Genomic DNA, 26,783 nt, shown 5'->3' on the forward strand with positions numbered 1-26,783 from the left:
TATGAATTCCATTGAATATAAGGGCAAAAATATTACTAAAATGAGATCAGAGAACATTTTGCTTGGTGGTATTTCATAATGGATGCACAGGTTAATTAGAACTTTTATGTTGTATTATGTGGTAGTAAACCTCAATTAATTACCACATCTTTAACAAATTCATTAAGAACTGATTATAAAAACACAAAGGAAGTGTTGATCATAGTATCTGAATTGGTTAATTTGTAAAGTTTGAAACCTATGACATTTAATAAAAATTAAATTTTAACAGAGACATGGGATGGTTAATAGTAACATACAGCATTATTAAATTCGAAAATGAATGAAGCTTCCAATGATACCAACCATACACTTCTAAACAACTTAATGTTAGCCTCTGTGTTTTCTCATGACGTACATTATAGGATAAACGACTGATATTTACAGTTTACTTTTCTACTACTTTTATTTAAAGTTAACAGTACAAGTGAGATGATTTCTATAAATGTTTGATTTTATGAGCTCTTGTGCACTTTTCTCAACCAATTAGTCAAATTGCATTCTTGACTCCATCTCTTCGCTAAATCTAGGTTTGTGGGGTTTTTTTTTCTTCAGATTTTGTTATTTAGTGCACTACCCTAGTCCATTAAAGGCAAAATTCAATTATTTGTCTTTTGAAGCTCTAAGTGCCTTGTTTAAAATGCCAAGTGCATTAAAAACAGGCCACCCTTGACTTTTGCGGGGAGATATAGAAGAATAATAAGTTAGTTGGATATAACAGTATTTTGAAATGGACTATGTGTATGCATATGCACATGAGTATGTGCATGAAAATACCAAAATAGAGATGAAATGCTTTCAAGTCATCAAGAACACGTTTTTGTTTATTTGTTTGTTTGGTCCTGTTTTCCATTCTTTCTCTTAACAAGGAGAGAAGGAGAAAAGGACAGGGGGGCAGAGAACAATGAACTTGGAGAAAAGGCTATACTGAATCATTTTTAAAGCTAAAAAATAAGTATTCATAGCCACAGATGCTTAAACAAGCACAACATTCTAGTGGAAAAAAATGCAGCATTTTTCTAAGAACGTGGGGAATCTGCCATTGTACCTCTTCCAAATTCTGTTCACTGTTCTTATCTATTCATATTTCCATTTTGAAGACAACTCTCCATGCTGCCTTTTGCCTCCATACTGAGAATGAACACACAGGGGATAACAAAAATTCTTGTCTACAGCATGAGACTGCTAAGAGAGCTTAGTGACTGCAAAGAAATGGAACTTGGGTATGTCAGTTTTATCCTCATCTCTGGAATGGTGAGAGATTTCTAGCCTCTGTAGAAAAGGTTTGGTATGGTAACCTGTTGAAGGACTCTGGGGGTTATAGAAGTGAAGCAACTTGAAAGCTGAATGTGGTAATTTAATAGGGTAATCATCAGTTAATGAATACAAGTCTTATGATGGCTATAAGACAGACCCTATGCACTGAGCTCTGTTACATAGCTCTTTACAGAAGGAGTCATCCAATTGGAGCTACTTTGATGAGTAAAGGCTGAGGAACATGTGAAGCAATAGTAACAATATTTTTTGTGAAGTTTAAAAAGATCTATTTGGAAGACAGTTTTTCATGTCAGACATGTTCTTTCTGTGTAAATGGCAAACTTTGAGTAAAACAGAGATTAATTTAATTAAGTTTAAACATTTCAGCTTTTTATTTTATGGCTACACACATAAGTGGAGCAATCACTGAATAAAAATGTTGCATATTTACTGTTGCATGATCCAAGCAATTACTACTAAAGTATTAAGGAAAAGCATCATTTCACTCTCTTAATTTTATTTTATAATTAGGTGGGAACCATATTTTGGTGAATACAATTACAGTTAGAAGTTATAGATTATGTTTCTCTTTGTTGTGGAAGGATGATTTTAGCCTTGTTGCTAAAAGCCTGTTAGCAACAATTAAATTTTCAATAAAAGTGCATTTATAGTTTTTGTACTTGATTTTCATGTTGGTTTCCATCAAATGTTTCACACTCTTATAATGTAAGCAGACTGCTAATAGCCAATAACACAGACATTCAGAGTGATTTTAAACATCTGTTTAAAGACAGAGCTTTTTATGTGCTTTTGATTTCAGTTTGTTCATTTCACATAAGCATTGTGCAAGTTGTTCATGCCTCTGACTTCTGTTACTTTGTGTTCTTAAAATACGATTTTAAAGTATAGAGGGAAAACCTAAAAGCATACACACACACAAACACACACACACAATTTAGCAACTTTTTTGTGTGCCAGAGTTTTAGCCTGCTGAAAGCCTTTCCTGACTTCCTATTCAAACATTTTTTGCACACAGTATTATACAAAGGGCTGAAAGCAGTCTGCTAAATGCAACGTGGCAAACGCCTGTATGTATTCTACATATATCGTACTACTAAAATCAATCTGTTGAGGTTAGTTTCCATTTCAAGGAGAGTAGAGAATCACAACCACCAGCTCCTATCATGTGCTGCATCGTATCAATTAAAATTAAATTAAATTAAATTTCATGCAAAGAACACAACTTAAAAAAATCCCAGCAAATAACAACAGAACCTTTCCACTAATGATTTTCAGTCATCGGAAGTAGAGAGAGACTCAGACAGCAGACAGCATGGTCCCAGCATGCTTTTTGCCTTTTTTTTTGTTTGCACAGTAGCTGTCAGTTGCAGCCCTGCAGGTAGTAGAACCCAGTGGGAAGAGGGGCGGGACAGAGCGATGCTGCCTGAACTGACAGCAAATTTAAATTACTGAGCTTTCTTTTTCTATTATTTTTTTCTTTCTTTGCGTGATTTTTTTTCCTCTTCTTCTATTTTTCTACTCTGCGACAAACTGAAAAGATTCTAGCACACGCTAATTTAACAACACTGCTTCTTCGTCTTCTTTTTTTTTTTCTTCCCCTCTTCTGCTTTCAGGATAATTAAAAGAGAATCCTGTAAAGGCAACATTCCTTCAAGCAAGTTGGTGCTGTAACGTTCTGGTAAGACAAATTTAATTTTTTTGTTCCCTTTCTCATCTTTTCTATTCCTTTTTTGGAGCTGAAAGCTTTTGTATATCTAACGCAGTCATAAGTGTAGTTCCCCTGCTGTGGAAGGTTAGGATGTAATGAAAAGGTGCAACTGCTTGATATGTGACCTTCTCCTATTACTTAAAATGGATAATAACAGCTTTCATGTCTGTCCTCATGATGCTTTTCTCTCTGAGAACTGACTATTTGCTCAACAGAAGCGGTGCTGTGATTGTCGCACTATGACAATGAGGACTTGATTGTTTTTTGGGTGCTGTTCCATGTTCCTATCAGAAAAGATATTTGAGTTGGGTGTTTTGTGTGTGTGATTATTTTCCAAATGCTGCCTTTAGCACTGATACGATGGGGGTGGAGACGGGGGTGGAGGAGATGATCTTGGGCATCATTCTGCCTGTTCAGCTGTTTACTCAGTAGGGAAGAGCAACACTGAAACTTTTCAAAAATAAATAAATATTTTTTGGTTTGCATCAAGTGGGATCAGTGTCTCCAGGATTTATTTTATACTGGGTAAAGTTCTTGCTATCCCTTGCATTGTTCTTCTGGAGAAACAGGGAGAGGGCTGTTTTACTTCTTACCTTGACATACCTTTCTAGCAGCTAATTGTAAGAAGGTGACAAACTTTGAGATGAAATACTTGGCATTGCTTTTGTAAAGAATTAGTCTGATGCTCTGGCTAATCTCCTATAAATGCAAACCTGCCAGAAATAATCAGATCTGTGTTATACACGTTGCTGTTACTGCCTTATAAGTCCCCTGATTTCTGAGATCTGCCTTCTAGTCTTTCTCTGACATTAATGCATTTTATAAGGAATTAGAGGTGTTCTGTTTTTGATTTATTTAAACCTTTATGAAACTTGTGATATTATATATATATATATATATTATATATATATATATAATTTGGTTTTATTCTCGAATGTGATTTTGAAAAGTATGAGATGCTACAGCACCTACTAAAATCAACAGGAAGGCTGAGTTTGTTCTGTATTTAAGAGGAAATTGCTGAGTATTCCCAGGACGGAATCTTATGTTTGTTAAAATCTCTCTCTTCCTAACTGCAATTTGTTGCCATTACACTTAAGATCTGATCATGTAAGCTTTTATTGAATTATATAGAGAAAACTGTATGAATAAATACTGCTTTTACAGTTGGTTGTTGAAAGCTTTGTGGCTGTACTGAGAAAAACTTTTTGTACACATATAAGGATTTTTACAAGAAATTGAGTGGAGTTGGAATGCCAGTGTGATTCAGTCCTCTAACTTCCTGAAAACTTTTTTCCTTTATTTTTTGTAAGAGGTGTCTTGAAATTAATCACCTTCAATGTGACACTCAGAAGTCTGTATTTCAACTGTAAAAGAAGATCACAAAGGGCAAAACTGTGCAGGGGAGAGGGGTATAAGGGCAGTAGGAGACTGAGCACAGATTCTTTTTTGTTCTCCTGAAAAGAAGAGGAAGATGTGGCAATGCCATGTGGATAGTCATATTCTTTCCCAGGAACTTTGTTAGGATTCAGGGTTAAGGGTGCCACACTTCAGGGGTTTGTCATTCCCTATTTCAGCCTCAATTCCAAGCACTGTGATACTTTTCTAAATATTTAGTTTACTCATGCAGAAAACATTGGTATCTTGTTAAATGAGGTCATTGTAGCTCTCACACCTTGCTTTTGCCCTTATAACTTGCCTCCCATCCTCCCCCGACACCAGGAGCCAAAAATTTAGGCTTTGTCCTTTGTAATCCTAAACTCCCATCCATTTATAACCAGAGAATAAAAGGATTGAATTCAGTGTTCTTGTTATGGAAATAAGTTTTTATTCATTCAGTATCAACTGACACTTAGAAGCGTATCTGATGTAATATGAATAAACTGTAGGCTGTTGACAGTAAATTATGCAGCTATAGTCTCACTTTATCTTAGAAACAGTGCTTGTACAATGCTCAAGTGGCCTAAAGAAGCGAAACAGCTGCCAATGTGCTCATTTGAGTTTTGTGATCACCCAGATCCATGAGAAGTCCTTTGTGGTTGATAACCATAGCCCATGGTGGGCAACACAGTAGTGGACAGGGCTGCAAGGAACAGGGCTTGGGTGTAATCAAGGGTATATACAGTATTAGCGGTGATGCCAAATTTACTGTAATGAGCAACAGGACAGTAAAGTATAGCCACTGTGAGATTCTGAGTTTGACAACAAAAGTTAATTTCTAAAGCATTAAAACATAAAATGTCATCTGTATCTTTAAAATAGTAATAATCAACCAGCATCAGCATCTTTAAAATAATAATAATATTTTATATTTATGTTTACGTACTTTATATATACTTAAATATATATACTTAATACTTTATGTTTTTTAACTAATCTGTACACTTTGCTGTTGGCTTCTAGCAATACCAAAAGTTTGGAAATTTCCAGTTGAATAGAATTACTTTCAGCGCAACACAAAAAGGCAAGGCAGAAAACTTGCTGTAATTTCCTGTCAGTATCACTGAAATAAGAAAACACTAGGCTAATAAAAATGATAATCTGAGTTTACAACTGTTAACAAGATTCCTGAATAGAAATGGTGCCATTATGTGCAGAGAACTTCTATCTTCACTAGAGGAATATAGTATAAAATTACGAGTTTTATTATTAGGGCCTTGTCATCCAATCAGAAATCAACACATAACCTTACTCTGTGAAATGCCATAAGTTTTGGCATCTTCCCTCCCCTCTGATTAATAAAATATTAAAGGCATTTTATAATTAGAAACTTTGATAACATAGCTATGAATTTCCTTTACATAATTCAGTATTTCTTCCACATCCCCAGCAAACAAAGTCACTGCAAGTCTCTGCTACATACAGTAGCTACTATCGAGGCAAATTCCAAACTTGTCATGGACTATAATAATGGGTTTTTACAGGCTTCTTAAGAGAGATCAGATTCTCAGATTTTTCAGGTCTATTCAGAAGAATTTACAAATATGTTACAGCATTTCTTTCACAATCCATCCATCCACAGAACTGTATAATAAGGATAGGACATAAAAGATGGTACAGTTCCAACTCCCTGCTATGGGTAGGAACACCTTCCAGAATATCAAGTCACTCAAAAACTTCATCCAACCTGACCCTGAACAAATCTAGGAATCAGATATTATGTCTGGATAACCTGTTCCAGGGCCTCACTGGGTGAAAAGTTTCTAGCTCATATCTAACTTAATTCTACTTTTTAAAAATTATTATTATTATTTTTATTATTATTGTTACTCCTTCTCCTATAATTACACTCCATTAGAAACAGACTCCCTCCTTCTTCTGTTTAGGCCCACTTTATCAGCATTACATTTCTGGTCAAATGAATTAATGCATTATAGAGGCATGACAAAACTCTTAGATCTTAACCTTTTATGATATTTTATTTCATTCTAGTAATAATAGACTTTTACCTCCCAAACACAAATAATTTACAACATTATTAGGGTCTTGCTGTATTTCCATTTAATGAATTAGCTATGGTCTTATTTCAGTAAGAACCACTCTGGAAGCTCCACATCACCAAATCAAGCAAAACAGCTGTATCTTTCCTCAATGGCCCAGGTCTCCAGTCCTCCCCGATTCACTGATTGACAGCAGATTGAGCCAACACTGGCCAAGACACACTCCTTCCACAAGGCTGGTAGCCAGGAACAAACCCTTCATCTCCTGATGTTGAGTCTATGATTCACTGTAGACTTCCAGAGAACCCTAAACCTGTGCATAATACATGAAACCCTAAAAATAATCAAATGCCTCCTTTCATTACTCCCAACGAAATACAGCATACAGTATTTATGAGGTCACTAGACATAAATTAAGAATATAAATAAATGCCTTATTCCAAGGTAAAAATTAAAATATTAGAAAAAGATGAGAAATGCTAAGGGAGAAGCAGAGCCCCATAGAGTGTGGTTCTAGACTAACACAATCACATAAAGACATCCCTGCCTGGTTTGTGCCTCCCATGGTCTGTGAGGTTGATTAGCTCCCATCCTAAGGGTGATGTCCTGAAGGAGTCCTTGGGGCTAAATCTTTTCTCCTTCTACTTTTCTACACTTGCTGTCTCTTCCTTGGGGAAGGTAACAAAGGGGCAGAAAGCCAGAAACTCTCATTTTTTTATTTAGTTTCACAAATAGGAATCTCAAGATGCTTGTATAACCCCTATATAAAAGCCTGCTCTCTGTTCGTGGTGTTCAGACACCAGAGGTAGGATTAATTATATCCAAATTTAGATACTTATGCTGTACACACCTACATCTGAGCTAATCACCTTGTGCCCCCCAAAGGAGATGAGCAGGTGCTTACAGGGAGTGATTTATCTGACCTATTTTATATAAATGTTTTGTTTGATTCTCACTGTAGGACATCACATCCAAGACTCAGATCATTTAACCTCCTCTCCTCCTCAAATTTTCTTAATTAACTGCACTGTTGCATTGCTTAATTTAGACATCTTTTCTTCATCCACTTGGAGTCTCGAGTAACTGCGCCGTGAAGACACTGAGCTGAAAACTGTAAATTACATACCCTGAAAAAAAAAAAAGAAAAAAAAAATCATAGTATTTTTGACATACTGAGCCTAATAGAACTGGCAGTGTACTTAAAACAAGGCTAATCATAGTGAAATTAGGATTGGATTGCATAGACAGGGCAAAGTTGCTCACGTATATCATTAGTCCTCAAGGGCTGCTGGGGGATGCTGTCGCAAGTGCATTCCAGGCACTGTGTTTAATGTACAATTAATCTTGTTCCTCATGGTTTTATTAGGCTGAACTGATCTAGTGAAAGGAGCTGCTGTGATTGTTTTATTTGTTCTATTTTGCAGACCAGTGGCATTTAAAAGTTATGCTGCAATGCTTTAAAAAAATGAGAGATTCGTGAAACACCATGAGTACGCTGAAGTCCACCTAATTTAGGCACAAGCATTTTAATAAGCTGATGCTCCAGATATAAGTCCCCTTACCCAGGGGAAGATAAGTGTATTTGAAGGCTTCCAGAAAGAGAACGTGTCTTCCTAAATCTGTACAGCTAAGATTGCATTTACACTGCTAAAAGTATCTGCTACAGAGATATCCTTTGCTCCCAAGTGTTATGGCACAGCTCACTTCCATGTCACACCTGGCCATCTGTTGAGGGGTTTATTGCATCCACTGAGCCCAGTGCTGGGCCCCAGCTTTTTGCTTTTGGGAAAAATGGATGTTGTGTGTGATGCTGATGGGCTCACACTGGAACAACAGGTTGAAATGAGCAGAGGTAGACAGGGATGAAGCAGTCTTGTTCATAAAGCCTAGAGAGAGTTACCTCTACAGATGACCACTGCCAGCATCACAGTTTTCCAAAAGGAAAACTTGTTTAATTTCAAAATAAAATGTGTCAGCACAGAAATATATATTCCTAAAAATGCAAACAATGAATATGAGTGTCAGGAAACCGCACTAGATAGCTGTTATCCAGCAGCATGGACACAACACAGATCAGTCTCCATTAGGATTCATTTCTTCATTTTCCTAAAGACTAAGTGCACATTTGGTTTAAGTCAGGAAAAACTGGATTCTGCCATTCATTAAATATGAAACATTTGATCATTAGGCATGACTGAGGTAAGTCTATACTGAAACTGAGCTTGCGTCTACAGTGCTTTGCAAAAATAGTCTTTAGTTAGGCAAGGACATTGAACATACTTTGAAACATGAAGAAAATGTGACAATAACCAGTAGAACTGCTCATAAAATAGAAGAGCTCCCAACATCTGATTTTATCTATTATACTTATGCTATATTCCGTGATTAATTTATAGGCACTGTGCATACCATTGACACAGTAAGCAATCTGGAAAGCCCAGCACCTGCATTTTGGATAACAAAGGGCAGAAGTAAAGATTAATAGTGCCTCTTAATCAATCTAATGTAGTCAGTGTTTTCCATAGGCACTCCATAAATAAGCTGCTCTGGTAAAGCCTTTCTTTTGCTATATCCTAGGTCAACAGCAATTACGAAGGACATATGCATACTCAATGATGCTTTTGCTCTTGTGGGAAGAGGAATAGCAGCCACTCAGTGTCAAGAAGTAACAAAGACCACATTCAAAGGACATGAAAGGCTGGGTACTCTTGCTGAACAGGTTTACACATTTAAGCCTTGATCCTGCAAGGTCTTACACACATGCTTAACCTTGCACACTGTGATTGAAATCCTGGGCCTCTCAAAATCAATGACAAAACTCCACCAACTTCAAAGGGCTACTCTGTGAATGGCCTTTTTGGCTTCACTGCAGCCATACAGAGCATAGACATGCATGAGCTGATCTTCCAAACCTTTCTGCTTGCATAAAGCTTTATGGGATTGAGGAAGATGCAAAATGTAACTTTCAAACCACTTATTCTGTCTCACAACAAACCACAAATATTCTAAGATGTTTTCTTGATCTTTGTGCATAGTCAGTTAAGTCCATCTTCCAGCTCCCTACAGAGTCCCACTGGGTCTACAGGCAGTGCAACACACACTGAACCTTCATGGCTTTACTGGCATGGTCAAGTTGCCAAAAAATTGCTTTTGTTAATGCAGCTGTGAAAACATATGTCACCTGCCATCTCTTAGCGTAAAGATTTTAAATATGGCTAGGAAGAGTTTAAGAATGCCCATAAAATGGGGTTTGGCTGTATCAGTTCAGCTTTAGAAAGGAGACTGCTATAAAATCCTCACCCATAATTGGACACGAGTGACAGATTAACTTGTGTTCACAAATGAAGCAGTGAAAATGCTCTGCCTTTCTCACCCCAGAAGAATGACCATGGCAGATGTTAACACTGTTGAGAACAGCTTTAGTGTAACTACAGGTGAGACAAATGGGAGATTTATTAGACTGGGCATTGAGGAAAGGGGAGTGAGTTGTATCCAGCCCTGTTACAAAAAAAAAGCAGTGCACATTAGCAGACACGTTGCATGGCACACACAGTGGACTATAACACAAGCTATTATGTGTCTATGAATTAATGAGCCTGCCTGCTTTCTTGTTTGCTTTTCAAGCACCCAGAACCCAGAATCAAACTACTCATGATTATACTTTCTTCATGGCCCACCCATTTAAATTCAATGGCAAATCTCTAACTTCATTGATGATGCAATAAAATCAATGACCTCAAGGCTGGGAATTCAGTGACCTACAAGTGAGTAAACAAGGGAGAATGAATTTTCTGTGGTGCAAGTCCTGAGACAAGGCTTGCTCCAGTATAAGCTTGATCCTTTCTGTTCATTTTAATGAGCTTACAATGGGTCCCTAACATAATATGTACTCAACACAAATCTGCACTGGTTGTTCAGGCATCAAATAAAGCCCTTAATTATGTGCTTAAGAACATGGTATTGGAATAGTCCCATAGAAGCCGCTGCAACTGCAGAAATTCTTTAAGTTCAGTGAGTGAAGGTGTTGCTGCAAAATGATTATAGTTCTCTTCAGTCAATGCCCTCCTCCAGGCAAATGAACAATACAGGTCCTGTGAATCCAACACCTTGAGATGCCATAAATGTGTTGGTATTTAGATTCTTTATATTCCTTTATTCCCAAAATCATTTACTGCAATGATGATAAAAGTAGGAATATTTGCTGCTTCATATTCAAAGGTCCCTTCCATACATGATTTAAAGTACACTTGCAAATGGTGCTGATGCCTGTTCAACAGTCCCACTTCTAAGTAGAATAACGTTTTAAAATCTAAAAGAAAGAAATAAATAGTAAGCTGTTTGCAATGCAAGTAGGAAAATATTATTCTCTGCATTTAAAGTAAATTATATTTACCCCAAACTCTTGAACCAGGTACTTAGAAGAGATGCTTAGTAGTAGTGCCACGTAGAACAGATATTGTTCAACTGCTTCCCTGCAGCTCATCCCATTTAAACAGGGGGTATAGTATTTCTGCATTATCTTGCTCTCATGAAACCTGCGATATTCACCTTTTCTTTTTTTTTTTTCAGGCAAAGCTGTTTACAGCAAACACAGCTCATGGTGTTTCCAAAAGTTTCCTGCAGTCAGAAACACAAGGGCCAAATTGAAAATATTGGTTTGGGAGAATGTAATCTTTCCAGTACAGACTTTGGTCAGTGTGATTGTATTCAGTGTAAGTGCCCAATAGTAATGATGTCCAGGCATAGGGCCAAATGCTAAAACTGCCCCCAGAGTGGGTAGACTCATACTCTGCAAGAGAAGCAGTAAAGTGTGTTCATATTCTGGCCAGCCACATCCAAAAGCACTGCTCCCCATGAGGATAATTCTTGCCAGAAGTATGAATAAGCTGCATCAAGGCTATGCATTATGGCAACTGCTGCACTGGGGACTGCTAAGTAATTCATAAATAAGCAGTCTCTGCTGCTCCCAATTCCTGAATCGAGCTTGAAAATGTACTTATGTAGATCCAAGTAGGAAAGACTTGCATAGTGGTCTCACTGGATTTCAAGTGCCAAAACAGAGGTGGCTACTTTCCATCTCCTGCTCCTTTGACTGGCCATAATTTTTCTGGCAAGCATATATATACAGTGCCTAGAAGGATTTGGCTTCTGTTCTTCAGCTCATATTCATCGTTTGGGTTGCTTCAGTGAAGTTATGTATCCAGAAGCTCCTGTTATGGTAGGATAAAGAGTCCACCACAGCTGAAATCTCTATTATTAAATGAATTATGAATAAAACCAGAAAAAAAAAAAAGCAAAACAAAACAGACACACTTTACAAAACCCATCAGCCATGTTTTGGACACACAAGCATATTTATGTCCACATAAAAACTGCAGTATTATATAGGACTTTTGCATTTGTTTAACAAAAGCAAGTGTAGAGTCTTACACCTAGGGAGGAATAACTGCATGCACAAGTACAGGCTGGGGCATGACGTACTGGAGAGGAGCTCTGCAGAGAGGGACCTGGGTGTCCTGGTGGATGACTGGTTGGCCATGAGCCAGCAGTGTGCCCGTGCTGCCAAGAAGGCCAGTGGGATCCTGGGCTGCATGAAAAAGAGCATGGCCAGCAGTTTGAGGGAGGTGGTCCTCCCCATCTCCTCTAGCCCTGGTGAGGCCGCATCTGTCCAATTCTGGGCACCCCTGTACAAAAACAATAGGGATCTCTTAGACAGAGTCCAGAAAGATGGTAAAGGGCCTGGAGCATCTCCCCTGTGAAGAAAGGCTGAGTGAACTGGGTCTCTTAACCTTGAGAAAAGAAGACTGAGAGGGGACCTGATCCAGGCCTATAAATATCTGAGGTATGAGGGGCAGAGTGGCAAGGACAGACTCTTTTCAGCAGTGTGTGGAGACAGGACAAGGGGAAACAGGCAGAAACTGGAGCATAGGAAGTTCTGCACGGATGTGCGCAGTAGCTTCTTTACGGTGAGGGAGATGGAGCACTGGAACACGCTGACCAGGGGGGTTGTGGAGTCTCCTTCTCTGGAGATATTCAAGACCTGCCTGGACGCCTGCCTGTGTGACCTGGTGTAGAGAACCTGCTTTGGCAGAGGGGTTGGACTCAATGATCTCTGGAGGTCCCTTCCAACCCCAATGATTATGATTCTGTGATCCAGTGATTTTGTGATGAGTACTCATTTCATTTTGGGGATGTTTTGTTTTTTTTTCTTATTTTGAGAATGATCGAAGTTCCACTTGTTTAATGTAAGACTTCCAGATCTTTGGCTCATAAAAATCAGTGACCTCTTGAAGCCTTTTCGGCACTGAGAACAGCACATGATATTTTCTAGAGCCTGAATAGCTCTCAAAGGCAATAGAAGTTACTGATCCAGCATGTGCAACACTTTTAACAACATACAAAATAATTTTAATCAGGAAGTCCTATATTAGCACTAACCATATTCTGTAAGTCTGTAACAGAGGTAGACTGTATTATTACAGAAAAGCATCCTGTCTTGTTTTGGAAGTTTCAAATTTGCTCATTTGAAGCATTAGTTCAAAAGAAATTTTTGCGAACATGTAGTAGTCAATATTAAAAAAGAATGTAATTACTAGATTTCTATTATCCTTTATAAGGTATCACTGCACTGGAAGTCCCAGCTCCAACTGCTGACCTACAAAGATCTAGATAATACTTCTTTGCAGAAGAATCACAAATTATGCATTCTAATGAGCCAGTAAAATGATTTCCTGGAAGACAATGCTCTATCCACATACTCTTCTTCTTTAGATACATATTTTTGTCTTTCAGGACAATTTATAATCTACTTCACAGATGTTACTTCTTGGAAAATTGTAAAAATCTTGTCAGCTGATATATTTAACTAAACAAAGAGCTATATAATGCAGAGCAAGGATAATCAACCATTTCTGCGTGTAAAAACAAGCTGATCATCATAAAATAGAGCAATATTGTCATAGTTTATTTTTTTCTGATTTCTTCTTTCAACAGCAAAGAAATATATTTTAATGCTGCAACTGCTTATCTTTGCTTGAATCCAAGAGTGAAAATGCAGAAGCCGTGATTTTTCCAGCTATTTCCTATCAATTTTGTACCTCAGACTACTGAAAACCTCAGACAAATCTTTCTCACAGGGTCAGAATCAAGTTTAACTAGAATATGGTAATCTGTGGTCTGTACTAGTGGTTTGTCTTATCTAAATTTATATCTCTATACAAGGTTCACAAAATACATTAGGGGAAATCAAATGATACTGAAGCAGGACAGAAAACTCTTCAAATAGAACTAATTTTCCCACTTTGCAAAATTAGTCAGAGGAACTCTCTTACTCAAAGCATTCTGTATGCCTCAGAGTTTCTTTACAGAGCTTCATTTTCTGCCTTAAAATTAATTTTCCTAAAAGAGAAAACTTGTTCTCAGAACTGACAAGTAAAACAGCAGGTAATAAAATAGTTCTGAAAGTTCTGGTGACAGTGATCTATGCCACAGCATTGTCTATATCATGCTTGTGGGTACACATCTCTGATTACATCAGTAGTACGGAATAAAACAGTCAAGAACTGTCCTACAGACACAGAATCTCAGAATGACCTGGGTTAGAAGGGAAGGATCATGAATCTCCAACTTCCCCTGGCAGGCAGGGCCACCAAACTCCCCATTTACTAAACCAGGTTGCCCAGGGCCCCAGACAACCTGGCCTTGAACACCTCCAGGGACGGGGTATCCACAACCTCTCTAGACAGCACCTCACCACACTCATAATAAAGAACTTCCCCCTGACATCTGACCTAAATCTTCCCTCATTCAACTTAAAACCAATTCCCCTTGTCTTGCTGTTATCCACTCTTTCAAAGAGTTTACTCCCCTCTTGTTTATAGGCTTCTTTTAGGTACTGCAAGACTGCAATTAGGTCACCCCACAGCCTTCTTTTCTCCAGCCTATCTTTGTAGACCCAAGGACTGCATGGCAATCTGCACACATTCCCTGTAACCCTAGACAGACCGGCAGCATCCAATCTTGCTGCTGGCACAGACCTTATAATTACTGTCTCTCAACCCAGGCTTAGGTATTTTGAAGAAGGGAGCTAGTTGGCACAACCCAAAGCTCTGCAGGGGTGCACAATATCCATTAAACATCTAGGAATGATCAGGTAGTAGTGCTTGGACCCCAACCATGGCCTTGTTGTGGGTTTTTTGTTTATTTGTTTGTTTGTTTATATATTAATGTATGTATAGCTAGTACAAACACAGAACAGAGGAAACCTCTTCAGAGAACTCAGCTGCTGAACTTTGAACTTCTGGTGCTCCCATTCACAGCTTGTCAACCCTAATATATGGAACTTGAAAAGAGGACAAGGGAACAATTAGTAGTGGGCAACTGTACAGATTAAGTAGAACATTTTCAAATACAAAAGAACACCACTAAGCTGAGCAATAGAAGAAATGAAATGTATGGATATATCTACAGGACATCCTTGAATGGTCAGTTTTTGAAAGATGGGAAAATACTGCTTTGCTCTTAGAGCCTGTTCTAGGTTTACACTTTTGGCCACTGGTGGAAACGGGGCACTGGGTTAGATAGGTATCCATACAATCTGTAGCAACTCTGGTGCAGAATCCTTTTGTTACATGAAGGTAATATTCAGAGGAAACTAAACTTTCTTCCTTCTTTGGTACTGAGCTATGGATACCTGATGATGGCTGCTGGAATAGAGCTGACTTTCAAATCAAGCAAGCTTCCATGCCTGTATCTATCCAACTAAGCACAGCAGGTATTCATCAGTACATCCTTGTCTAGGAGAAAATTGGATTCTGAACATGCATCCAAAGATATAAAAGTGCAAATATACTGATGCAGTCCCTTTGGAAAACTTATCTGCATACATTTAACGAAGTGGGGGAAAGGAGGTGTTATTTGACTCACTTGAAATGTCAGTTTAGATAATTTTTCTAATTGAGTCTTAATATTTCACTGCTTCCCATATCTCCCAAAATGATTATTAACAAATAAACAGATCTTTCTCAGTTGTCTCAGAAATAATAATAGAATAGGCTTCATTGCATATGCAGGAGCTCCAATTTAGGTGAAAATTATTTCTGGTAATTCAGCGTGTGGCATCATGCAGATACATCTGCTAACAATGCTGCATTGTTCAGTAAGTGTTATGCAAGCAGCTATGGCAGGGCACGTCTGTAGCTTGGTTTTATTAAATGAACAATACACACCACCAATGAGTGCTACCACAGAGGAAAATAAATATATACACTATGCATGTGGTATGGTGTGAAAACTCGTGTAGAAGACCACATCCACTGTGTTTCCCTTCCATGGGACTTTGGCAAGCTTCTTCTGTAGCTGTCCAGTTTAGATCAAACAGGGTCAGAAGAGATGTGCCAGAATTTAATATAATTTGGATTTATCAATACCAGGCTCCTCTGAGGAAAAAATAAGTCCTCTTTCCACAGGTTGTAAAAGTCTTCCCAGAATATTTCCCCAGACAGATTCTCTCTTCCGCATCCCTTTGCCAATTGGAACCTTTTGATCTCAACATCCTTAACGCCAAATTCTTTAATGGTGTAAATGAGTAAAACTCTACCTAAGGCAGCAGAAAAGATCCCATTTACACCTGCAGAGAACTTGGCTTTGATTCTGTAGCCAAGGAGAGATTAAAACCATTGGTTCTAGCAGATTAGTTAGCCTGTAAAAAAAAATGCTTCTCAGTTCCTGTTGCAAATAGTTCTGTTATCCAACCCAAATCCTAGAGGGAAACACAACAGAAAATGCTCTTGAGGGACTGAGTGTTGGGCTGGGAGGATGACACATTGGAAAATTTAAAAGGATTTTTTGATCTTTATCATATGATCGAGTATACATTATTAGCATTTTTATTCTGATCTCTTCACTTGCTCTCTATGCCACATTTTTTTTTTTTTTTTTTCCCCAGATCTCCTAATATGAATCACTTATTCCAGACTGCTCTTTGAAGAAGGCATCCACTGATATATCTGAGATTAAATGAGTCACTCATGATGGATTGTGCTTCATGGCTTTATATACCACAGAAAATTATGCATTTTACACTGCCTTGTAAAATAACCATTTATCTAAGTAAACATATTGACTCCTTTTGGGTTCATATGAAAACTATCCTGGGCTGTGAATCTTAATTTAGCAAGCTCATGACAGGCAGGAAAAAGGACAGCTAACAATGATGGAGAAGAATCAGTTACTTAAATGTCAATAGAGGGAGTTTAAAAAATGAACTCAAAGTAACAGATCAATTTGTTCCCAAGTGTCCAGTCAGAGATACAGGACTGGCAACTTCTACCACCTTTATATGCTGATATGCTGATATGATGTCAATTCAAGCTCAACAACAGCTTGTGATGGAGAAAGAAATGAGGCCAAACAGAACAAAGACAACTGGCTTGATATCACTTTACACAGACTCTATCTCTTTCCACAATTGCTGTAAGAGAGATATCTCATTTCTGAAATACATCAGTTAACACATGCAGTATGGAAATTATGCTTCTCAGTCAAATTCTTTTTTGGAGTTGTTCCATATTGGTGCCCATAATGGTTAAATAACTGAATCTTTGGTAATGCTGGATCAATATATATGCCCTCCAGTTCCTGCACTGAAAAGTGTCAAAAGGTGAAAGTGTTGTGCAAGAATTCAGGCTCAGTAGCATATAATGGCCTTGTCCCAGACAATTTGGAAACCCCATATCTCTCTGCTTAGGAAGCAGGAGTACAAATTAGCAGTAAAAGAATGTGATTAATCTTTCAAATAATAACAGGTTAGATGTTTTTGTACCTGACCATTTCTACTTGCTACCCTAGATTGCACCTAATTGGTGCACCTGTCTGATTTTATCCTCTTCATTTCCTTCTTCCATGAAGTATATACACTCCTCTCACTCATGATAGGGTCAAAGAGGATGACCGTGGCATTGACTTCAGCAAGTTCTGGATCAGAGCAGTAATCACTTAAAACCTTTGACTAGCAGTCTCTACGTATTTAAGATGAATGATCTCAGAGACAAAGGAGCTTATCATAGCAAGATATTTCCTTGTATATTCCTGCATCCCCAAAGCTTTACTCTTCAAAAACAAAATCTGTTGTCCTATATGTAGTGTAAAATAATTCACCATGGAACAAAGCATTGTATCATGGTACAGATCTGGGCAGTGATTGAAATAATAACAGACTGTTTAATTGCTAAATTGCAGTGGTGATATTATGAAATAACATATTATATCCGCATTTATAATAAATTAATCCATCATGATTAAAGGTCTCTCAATGAATACCAAATGAATTAATACATGATTGGCCTTTATAAGTATAAGCCTTTAATATTATGCAGCGTTCTGCAAGCAGCCCACAAATTAAAGCTGCAATGAGAATTGGTGTCACAGAAAACTTTTCTACATTTCAAGTGAAACACCTTTCCTTTTGGAACATGTTAGTGTTGAATTCATTAGTAATTGTGACAGATAGATCTTTAACAGGAGAATCCATAATCATCCAATGTCTGGGGGAGAGGAGAAAATTACCACAGTATGACAAATTTTATGAAAGACATCTGTCATTTTTTAATGTTGCAATACAAGCTGTTTATTAAGTAAATTTAATTAACCAGATTTCTCATTTAAAAAAAAAAAAACAAAAAACAAAAAACAAAAAACAAAAAACAAAAAACAAAAAACAAAAAACAAAAAACAAAAAACAAAAAACAAAAAACAAAAAACAAAANAAACAAAAAACAAAAAACAAAAAACAAAAAACAAAAAACAAAAAACAAAAAACAAAAAACAAAAAACAAAAAACAAAAAACAAAAAACAAAAAACCAGCCTGCCAGGAGCACATCCCTTGAATACAGTTTATTTAATGTGTACAATTAGGTTGAATCATCAAATTTTCTGAACCTTAAATATTTCAGATTAATTTGTCTCCACACTGTTTTGCTATTTGCTACATTTGCAGCCATTTGTATTGTGAAATAGATGTTGTTGATACTACCATTATGAAGACTCTGCTTTGAAATGAGGCTTTTGTGGGCACAGTGAAGTACACAAAGAGAAAAGTCTCTACCAAAAAGTTTTCTTTTGAAAAACATAGACATACAAAGAGTGAAAAGGGAGAAAGGCAGAGAGAGCAGGTGTGTCTGCCCAGGACTATAAATAATTCAGCCACCATCTGAGTCTTGGTCTAGTGTTATATCAACCACTAGAATGCACTGTCCTTTTGGTTTATAAGGGATATGATTGGAAGTTAACTGTAAACTCCTGCACAGGAGTTTGAAAATCCACTTGTAACTCTGGCAATACTTTATTACCCTAATCTCATGGTAGATTTGGGAAGTTAATTGTATATAATATGTGTCTGGTATTCAGAAAGCATCATTCACTTAGCTATGTGAATGAAATTGTTAAATGTGAGGAATAAGGCAGCCTAGAAGACAATAAATTGCTTACTGCAGTGGAATAATGAAGAAAAGTGGACTGGGAAAACGGAAGGACTTTATTTGTTCTCATGTAAATACACAAGGTGTAAATCTGCTAAATCTGTAAGCCAATACATGGCATGTAGCTCTTCAGATCAGGGTATTCCTAAACATTCTGTTGCAGAAGAATAGATGAATAACTCCAGTAAATGTCCCCTGTCTCCTGCATTTGAGCCTTTAGGTGAGCTGCAGTGGGGAACAGTCAGAAAGCTGGAAGAAAATTACCAAGCTAAGTGTTGATATTTGAATTTAAGCATTGCTTTTGGTGTAGATTAATTGTGTCATCATAATCAAGACACTCATGGCTATAGTCAGGCAGCATGAAGCACCCATATTTGGTCAGATGAGAGAGCTGGATGCTTGTGGAGAACTACAGTGACACCTTCATAAGGCACCATATAGGGAGATGCTTAGAGAAGCCAGGAGAAAATATGATATCAAAAGCCCTTGTTACAATTCAGGCCATTTTAATATGATTCTTAGGTTCCCTTTGCTTTAATTCCTCATTAATAAAATAGCACTTTCTAAATGTTCAGAACACATAAATACAATAGAGGTTAGTATAAGGGGGCATGAATATCTGTGCTATGCAGATAGAAGATATAGGGGCGTGCACACATAAAACAAACCCACCTCTGCAGGGTCAGCAGCAGAGGAGGTGTTAGAAGCTCAGGGGAATTTTATCTCAGCAAAGGTGGCAGGATCAAGCTCTGAAACTGATCAGCTTTTAAGTGAGCGCAGACAATCCTGCAATTAATGGAGACATATCTACTCAATATTACAATACAGCCGACCTGCATCCTTGGCTTATTAATTTCTCCCACTAGTACAAGTAGGTTGACATCTTCTAAATTAAAAACAGTTCTGCCTTAGGAAGAATTGCCAAAGAATTTGTACATTTGAAGTCTCAGGAGATGCAACTCTTGCGTGCTGCCTTCACTGGGGAAGAGTACATGCTTATCCTTCAGGAGGTGTCATCTGCCAATTATGACAGCTACCCATTTGCATTCATTTATGAATTCAAAATTTACAACTGTGGCTATTTAACACAACAATTCCCTGGAAAATCCTTGGACTCTATTTTTGCATAATAAGAAAAAACTTAGAAAGAAGAAAGAACAGCTCTTCTCCTTCCTTCCTTCCTGCTTTTATTATTTTGTATCCAAATAATTTTACACATGAGAATAATATAGGACAGCACTTGTTGGGGTTGTTCTGACCTCTCTGTACATAGCATGCTTGTGAATCTCTTGCTGTTGAGGACAATATTTCTGATTCTAGAGAGCTGATGTTGTTACTCCATAGAGGGAAAGAGTAGGCTGCCACCAGGGCAGATATAACAGCTAAGTGGAGCAGGACTCCAGATACCCAGACTCAGTTCCTCACTCATCTACAAGTGTTCTGAGTGATGCTAAATAAATCACTTAATCTAGTGATTCTTCAGCTTTGTATAATGGCAAAATAGGACTAGTATTTATTTTTCTCCCAGGCACACTGTGGGAAAACAAACTGTCCATAAATATGAGATGTTCAGGTACGTCATGGTCAACTCCATCATGTGTTTGGTCTACAAGATGCATTACTGAAAGTGAACCATAGCAGATGTGAGTCCATTGAGGCTCTTTCTCGGCTGCTTCCAGGTGTATATCCTCTTGACAGCTGAGGTGATCTGAGATACTACCTCATTGAGTTTTTAGACAGACAGATTAAGAATGAAACTAAAGGCTGTCTAGCTGTCTCAAAACAAAAGAGGTAAGAATAAAAAATACTTACTCATGATGAGGAAACAAAAACTAAATTTGTATCTTTGTAGCACTGAACTATTTCAGTTGATTTCAACAACTGTATTTAGATACCTATATATTGATCCAAGGAGGATATTTCCTAGAATCATCGAAGCATAGAATGGCTTGGGCTGGAAGGGACCTCAAGGATCATCAAGCTCCAACCCCCCTATCTAATAGTAGACCAAGCTGTCCAGGGCCCTGTACAGCATGACCTTGAACACCTCCACAGATGGAGCATCCACAACCGCTCTCTATTAGACAGATAATTTTTTTCTTGACTTCTTTCTCGTTCATTATGACATATAGTGAGGAAGATTAAGAAAGTGTTGTAAAATTTTGAAGAAAACAAACAAACAACAACAACAAAAACAACAAAAACCTGAACACTTGTGAGATGAGAAAATTCAGCAAAAAGTCTTTAATAAATCCCGAAATCTGTAAGTACTGCAGATGTAGTGCATGCTGCTGAAGCCTTCCACACAGCTTGGCAGTATCTTAGTAAGACAGATTAGGCTAATCACTAGCCATTGGATTTTATTCTGCATTTGAATTTCTTTGCCTTAGTGTACTGCAAATATTAACTCTGTTAATTTACGATTTTCAGTTATTATTAAAAATATATTTGCAGTACTGAAAACTCTAAGCAGATAGGGATCACAAACTCAATGGAGTCATTTTTCTTCTACAAAGTAGTAGCACTGTCACAACAGCAAGATTGTATTCTATCCAGGGAGTAAATATATTGATTGCTTACTTAGTAGAACTAGTGCACAACACACATGACACCTATTCTCAGCAGCTTACGCTGACTTCCAATTTGCTTTTGGATGTTGGGTTTGATGTATAAAGCCATGGGTTTTTGTGCCTGTGACTGTTTTTCTTATTTTTCTCCTTCCTGCGTCCCACCACTAGAGTTCAGTTGGAACCCATTTGTTAACACTCTCCACTAACTCAAAGGTGCTCAAAATTCTGCCATAGAAAGTACCATCTCATATTTAGTACCTGATACAGAAGGTATTTACACAGATGTTTGCCTGGTAAATGAGTGAACACTGAATTGAAAGTCACATAATAACTGAATGGTTAGAACTGGAAGGGATCTCTGTGCATCATTTGGTCCAAATTCTGTTCCAGAAGGGACACACAGAGCAGGGTGCCCAGGACCATGGAAAGATGGCAATTGAAGATTTCCAAGGAGAAGACTCTAAACCTCTCTGGGCGCTGAAGCTCTGTCACCCAAGGAGCACAGAATCCTTTCTGATGTTAAACAGAACCTCTTGTGTTCCAGTTAGTGCCCTTTGCCTCTTGTCTTGATACTAGGCATCACTGACAACAGTTGTTCTCCATCTTCATTGTATCCTCTCTTCATTTTTATACACATAGGTGAGATTCTTCCCTGAGCCACCTCTTCTCTAACCTGGAATGTCACTCTCAACCATTTCTCACAGGACAGGTGCTCCAGTCCTTTAAAAATCTTTAGGAGCTCATTGTCTGACATCATTCTTGTTTGTGCTCTATGTCCATGCATCTGTAATATGGTAGATTTTTGTTTTGTTTCCCAAAATAAAATGAATATTACAGGGTTTATCAGATAAACTTGAATTTAGGTGAGAAATGACCATATGTTGTCCAGATACATGGTTCCTCAGTTACTGCAGTGAAAAGATTAAAGTTCTTAATCTAAAACCAACATCTGTGAAATCTTCTGTGACTGGTGGTATGAGCAAAGAATTCCCAGATCTAAATTCAAGATAAATCCCTCATCTGAACAGTCTTTTCAGCAAAGGCATTGGCTGGTCACTTTGGGGAGTCTTGGAGGTCTTCTGCTAAAATTGCTTGTGCTCTTTGGGGAAATTTAGAGCTTCAAATACTCTGTGCTGCAGATTCTCTCCAGTACAAACATTTAAATATGCAGTTGTCTAACTAAGCAACATACACTAAAATTTTTATTAGGTTTGCCTTGTCTTCATGAGTTTTGTTCACTGTTAGGTATGGCTTCTTTCATGAATTGATATGCCTACAAGACGGGACTGCTAATCTGTGCCTGTCTTGAATTTAACATACACGGATAAAGAAATCTTAGTAGGAGTACAAGGTTTGGTATGGTGTTTCTGCTTGTACCACCTACCAAGCTGTGGTTAGCATCCATGAAGAACCCACCCAGTTCTGCCCATTTATCTCATTCTGATGAGCCAGCTTCTATACTACCCTGTAAGCTTCAAAGTAATTAGTAAAGTCAATATTATTTAACATTTATTTCATTCACAGGTGGATGCAGATTGTGATTCTGGGGCTTCCCCATAGTTTGCAGTAAAGCCAATGTGTGTGTGGCTGCACAGACTGTACCCACTCCAGCCCATGGCAGAGCTGGTTACTTCTCAACAGTGTGAGTTTGTGTTAGCAGATGCTACACTGCAAAGTAATCTGTTTCTAAGGTTGACAGAAATTTCACTGAAAGTATTTCATTTGGATAAGAAGTGGTCACCTCAAAATAAGAAAAGAAAAAGAAAAAGAAAAAAAAAAGTGTCTTGCTTCTGCAATACTCACTTGATTGTGGAAAACAAGACTTTCAGAGAAGAAAATGAGTTCAGGTCTCCCTCAGCAGGAAAAACTTGGACTGGTCATGTTATCATCCTAAAGAAACCAATTTTAACCCTCAGTATCTTCTGAAATGAAGAATCAAGCTATTCCACTGCTTACAAATGCTTGTGTAAACTTAAAACAAATAAAACCAAAACTAAAAAACTTTGCTGTTGAGCCCATTTCTTCCAGAAAATAGATTGTATTTAGGTCTTGCAGACAGAGATAACTTTTATCTTGGTCTTCTTAAGAAACAAGTCTTATGTGATAACAGTATTGTCCTCTGAGCCACCCTTCCTAATAGCTTCTGAGCCTATGAGGAGACTGCAGTCTGGTTTGCCAGTCACTCTCATTTACACCAGCAACTGGTTCTGCATACATGAAAGTCACATCTTGTCAGAGCTCTCAATGTCTCTTGCTTGCTGGGACTTCACAGGGAGGACAAACCTAGGCATTAGTGTGGACAAACTCTAGTGACAGCAGGTATGGGAACTGGTGGGATGTTGGACTTCATTAATTCCGTGACTCACACAACATTCTGAGGTGAAGATGTGATAGGTGAGAGAGGATTAAGTATTTTGCGTTTGGAGAACTCCTTGAAATGGCATGCAAAACAAATCCTCCTCTGCTCTGCAGAGTTTCCTAGGAAGTGCCTGCCCTGTCCTCTTTATCTCAGCTTATCTCGCAAGCAGTGTCCTTTTAGCACTGCACACCAGGCCCAATCAGACAGCTGAGCAGCTGCGTTATCGCAAACGAGAGCCTTCTCCTCCTTATTCTGCAGGAACAGATAAATGGGAAGCAGGTGCGTTGTATCCTGCATGCTAACTGAGTGAGTGCTCCCCAAATCTGCTTCTTCAGCTCTTGCTTTTATCTTGTCTTTAACACCAAGCAACCACCACCGATAACAAGCAGATTAGAAACACTATCAGATTAACATTTTTATGTAATAAATGGTCAAGAACCTCACATTAAAAGAGTATCTTCCCTGGCATTAAGCATCCTTCGCTCACCCAGGAAGCCTTTATCAGCCTGAACCTACTCTGCTCGTTGCATAATAAATCTCCTAACCCTGATTTCATCGTAAGGAAATTCTTCATGAGGACAGCAGGGAGCTAAATGGATGACTGTGTTTAAAAGGAAAATCAAGCAAAAAGATTAAAGTGCTGGTCTTCTTTAGCTTGAAACTAACTCTCTGTACTAAATCTTTTAGCTGGGGGATTGGTTCATTTGGTTGTTTCATAGTGTGACACAGTTTTTTCTTTCTCTGAGGCAGTTCAAATTTAGCTCAGGTCAGATTTACTCCAGATAGGTCTGGTTTGTTGTTTTTTTTGTGTGTGTGTGTTTCTTTCTTAATATTTTTTTTTTTCACTCTCTCTCTCAAAAAAAAATATTAGCTTTCTTTCATTTTTCACTCCAGAATCCTACTACTGCTATTAACACTTTTGTTTTATTCTTCATTTTAATTATTTTACATTAGAAAAAGTTGAAAAAGAATCATAGCTTTTTTTTAATGGGACCCTTCACGGTTATCTAGTTCAACTCCCCTGCAATGAACAGGTACACCTACAGATAGATCATCTTGCTCAGAGCCCCATCCATACTGACCTTTAATGTCTTCAGGGATACAGTACCCACCATCTCTCTGGGCAATCTGTTCCAGTACTTCACGTGCCTTACTGTAAAATACTTTTTATATCAAGTTGAATTCTTCACTCATTTATTTTGAAACCATTTCCCCCTGCCCCTGGCAACAGACCCCACAAACGAGTCAAATAGCCCCTTTTTAGGTACTGGCAGGTTACTATTGGATCTCATAGTTTCTTATTTCCTTTGTTAAGTAAGGAAGTATATCTCAGGGAGAAAAAAAAAAAAAAAGAAAAGTGGAAAACCTAAAAAACCTAGTTTGATAAACATGACCATGATAAATGATTCACTGAAAAGCCGGTGGAAAGTGAGCAGAAATCACTTAACACTCTGTCAGGTGGAAATACCCAACTTAGTTAGGCCTGATTACATCTGGGACAAGACTGAAAATAATACTTCCTACCAGTTTTCCTGGAAAAGTACATTTACTGAGAACGTTCATCTTTTTCTTTTGATGGTAAACCCTAAAGAAAACATCACAGTTCCTGTCACTAATTTCCATTTTTCTGGTTGCAACAGAGGTTAAGATTGGGGATAAGATTTATGAGAAAAAGGCTCTAAACAAAGTCCCGGGGAATGAAGGCAAGAAGTGATGTTGAAGGACTAAAATTCATAGAACACCTGCTGCACTTCTCATGGACAAACAAGGTTCCCGAAGTCCAGGCACCTTCTGGTGAACACTCAGTGAAACATAAATGAGAAAAAGTTTTTTGACTGAAATTGTTTTGCACAGAAGCACTGATTTGTTACATAGTGTATCCATGTTAAATTACAATAACTTGATGAAGCTTTCAGCAGCTCCTGTCCCAGATACAGTTTTATATTCGTTTAGTGCCCAGTTGCACTTCAATACATTCCTTGAAGATAATTTTCAGTCTACTTTAGCTATACTTTAAAACAGGCTGGCTGACAGGGTCCCAGGCTGCTCAACTGGTATTTCTTGATAGATTTGATTTTCAATCCTGAGATTACTTTTGAAAAACATATAGTGCCTGAAGGAATCCAAGCTGAGTTTTCTCTTCAGGTTACTGGACAGCCTCTATCTTTTATTATAGAGCTGTACAATACTCAGACTCAATCATTAATAACTTTCCTATAAGATGTCCTTAAAACTGCATGTAAACTCCAGTATAGTGCCATTTAATAATTTTTTTTTTTCTTTACCTTTTTTTTTTTTTCCAACTCAAATGTTTAGAGACACCTCTGGCAGAAGAATAAATCCTCATCTGTGAAGAGGCTCTTTTTCCATTTGGTTGAAAACACCTCCAGGAATCCCTGGATAAAACATTATGTTTGGCTGCACACCAGTCGTAACAAGGGCAGATGCCCTAACCAGTACAGTAAAAAATGGTTTAATTTTTTGTTTGTTTGTTTGAAGTAAACTGCCCCTAGGATCATATCTAAATTAGTGAATTGCCCGTATGCAACTTAGCATAAAAATGTGTAGGGAGCCAAACAAAAGGTTGTTTAGGTCTTTTGAGCGAAAGATAGGCTGCCTTCAGTTAACAACCAGTAATTCCTACAGCAGTGCTCCTAAGTCTGGGTTTCGTAACCCATACTCACGCTGGTTGAAATGTATCTTGAGCTAAAATCTGCAGCTGTCCTATAAATGGAAAGTTTGTCCTTGATTTAATAGCATTAGACAGACTTGACAGTATTTTAACCCTTAGCATTTCAGAATAAATGGTAAGGAGTTAAGCTTTTGTTTGCAGAGCACCTTTCATAAAACCAGTTACTAAAGTAATGGGCAAACATAACTGACTATCTGAACCATGCCATGATTCACTGCCG

The 26,783-nt window shown here is 37.9% G+C and overlaps 1 protein-coding gene across 1 annotated transcript in view; it reads left to right on the forward strand.

The window, feature by feature from the left end:
* Positions 1-2,665: 2,665 nt before the first annotated feature.
* The window catches only part of CELF2 (CUGBP Elav-like family member 2), a 552,930-nt gene continuing 528,812 nt past the window's right edge, over positions 2,666-26,783 (forward strand). The window contains exon 1 of the mRNA XM_032441981.1: positions 2,666-2,995. The gene's annotated coding sequence lies outside the window, so the exon portion shown is untranslated. The remainder of the gene's footprint in view (positions 2,996-26,783) is intronic.

Source organism: Coturnix japonica, chromosome 1, assembly GCF_001577835.2.
Source record: "Coturnix japonica isolate 7356 chromosome 1, Coturnix japonica 2.1, whole genome shotgun sequence".
Classification (NCBI taxonomy): domain Eukaryota; kingdom Metazoa; phylum Chordata; class Aves; order Galliformes; family Phasianidae; genus Coturnix; species Coturnix japonica.